Source organism: Littorina saxatilis, linkage group LG15, assembly GCF_037325665.1.
Source record: "Littorina saxatilis isolate snail1 linkage group LG15, US_GU_Lsax_2.0, whole genome shotgun sequence".
Lineage (NCBI taxonomy): Eukaryota > Metazoa > Mollusca > Gastropoda > Littorinimorpha > Littorinidae > Littorina > Littorina saxatilis.
The window spans coordinates 34,683,214-34,685,713 of record NC_090259.1 but is presented as its reverse complement, the minus strand read 5'-3'; the positions used below and the strand labels follow the sequence as shown (position 1 = coordinate 34,685,713).

Sequence of the window (2,500 nt, the reverse complement as noted above, 5' to 3'; positions counted from 1 at the left end):
CTGACACAAATGCCAACATGAACCCGTTGAATAAGTGAATTAATGTGACCGCTGAAAAAGGAGCATATTAGAACAACAAACACTACACTAAATCTCAAGTATCACCACCCCCGGCAATATGACAGGATGCTAGGCGTCATTGACTTCAAGTAAAGTGCCCTCATCAAACTGAAGATCTGGTCAGTTCATTTAAAGCTGAAGAAGTTCGTTCAAATGTATATATTAGTGCGAAAGAAGAGATACGATTTCAAGTTTCGCCACCTTCGGCAAGATGACTTGCATTATCGACTACAAGTAAAGTGAGCTAAGATGTGCCGGTGTAACACGAGAAAATTACTCCCACGAGATTTTTACTCCGGAGTAAACATTTCGTACGAAAAAGTTACTCCCCTTACGAAAAAAGCACTCCCCCATTACACGAGAAAATTACTCCCCAAGACAGGTGAGTTCCGAGTAAACATTTCGTTCAAAAATGTTACTCCCCTGACGAATAAATAACGAATAAATTACTTCACCCCAACACAAGCACTTTAACTTCCCATGCCAGGTGTACGACATTTTTACTCCCTTGTCCCCTGTTAGTCTTGGTGGTGGGAGGGGTGGGAGGAGGGTAGCGCGACATTCGTGTGCGCGAGATCACTTATTGGCATTATCCCTGCGTACAAGATTTTTACTGGAAGTGAAAACAAGTCGCGTAAGGCGAAAATACAACATTTAGTCAAGCTCAGTCGAACTCACAGAATGAAACTGAACGCATTGCATTTTTTCTGCAAGACCGTACACTCGTAGCATCGTCTGTCCACCACTCGTGGCAAAGGCAGTGAAATTAACAATCCAGAAAAGCGCGGTAGCGGTTGCGCTGAGGAGAATAGCACGCTTTTCTATATCTCTATTCTTTTTAACTCTCTGAATGTGTTTTTAATCCAAACATATCATATCTATATGTTTTTGGAATCAGGAACGGACAAGGAATAAGATGAAATTGTTTTTAAATCGATTTTGAAAATGTAATTTTAATCATAATATTTATATTTTTAATTTTCAGAGCTTGTTTTTAATCCGAATATAACATATTTATATGTTTTTTGAATCAGCACATGATGAAGAGTACGATAAACGTAGTTTTTGATCGTTTTATAAAAAAGTAATTTTAATCACAATTTTCAGATTTGTAATGACCAAAGTCATTAATTAATTTCAAGCCTCCAAGCTGAAATGCAATCCCAAAGTCCGGCCTTTGTCGAAGATTGCTTGGCCAAAATTTCGATCAATTTGATTGAAAAATGAGGGTGTGACAGTGCCGCCTCAACTTTTACAAAATGCCGGATATGACGTCATCAAAGACATTTATCGAAAAAATGAAAAAAATATCTGGGGATATCATACCCAGGAACTCTCATGAAAAATTTCATAAAGATCGGTCCAGTAGTTTACTCTGAATCGCTCTACACACACACACACACACACACACACACACACACACACACACACACACATACACCACGACCCTCGTCTCGATTCCCCCCTCTATGTTAAAACATTTAGTCAAAACTTGACCAAATGTAAAAATGGGGAGTAAACATTTCGTGGAGGGAGTAATTTTTTCGTGCCTTGGGGAGTTCTTTTCTCGTACGAAAAGTGTACTCGGAGTAAGAATTTCGTACGAAATATTTACTCCGAAGTAAATTTTTCGTGGAGTAAAAATTTCGTTAATCTCTTCACTTTCACACTTACAAGCAGAAGAAAACAAAAACAAAATAAACAAACAACAACGTTCCGACAGATCTAGAAGCAGAATGGTATTTTTTGTGGGAACTGAAGTAATATTTGCAGACTGACGTTGGCACCACCCCCTCCCCCTTTTCTACAATGCAACACAACTTTATCATCTGAATGGAGTACATACAGAACTTTGTCTCAAAGATAACATCACGTACACAGATTAGTACTCACACGCCGTCACTCTGCGTGTCTTGTCATTCATTCCGTAAAAACAAGTCGGCTTTTTACGTGGAATTAAACTATTCCAACCAGTTGGTCACATACCAACAATCAGCATACTGACTGCTTGCTGTGGTGAGTTGACATTGTTGGATGAATCCATTTCAACTTTAAGTAGCTTTTACTTCATTTCTTTATATACAAAAAAAGAAATGCCCACTGTGCACGGAGAACACCCAGGCTGTTCATAATAAGAATGTGACCATGTCATGTAAAAGGACAAACAGACAAGAAAAGAAAGCCTTGCATGCTCTGAGACGGTAAGCAGACCTGTTTTCACAGTATCACACCGGTGACACTGTGACGGTTCCCCTACGCTTTGTGTTCGGTGCCCTGACCCTTTGTGTTCGGTTCCCACTCGGTTCCCACACGCCAAAATTCGCGGACAAAACATCCATTTATGGTAGTATTACGCAATGTTGCTCTCTGAGAATGGTCTTGTTAGATCTGTGAGTGTTTACACTACATGCCTAGGTGCTGTTGGATTGAAGGTTTTTGA

The 2,500-nt window shown here is 39.6% G+C and overlaps 1 protein-coding gene across 1 annotated transcript in view; it reads left to right on the top strand.

Annotated features, from left to right (window-relative positions):
• LOC138949178 (salivary peroxidase/catechol oxidase-like) overlaps window positions 1-2,500 on the top strand; it is a gene marked incomplete in the record, with an annotated part of 63,033 nt that overhangs the window by 14,833 nt on the left and 45,700 nt on the right.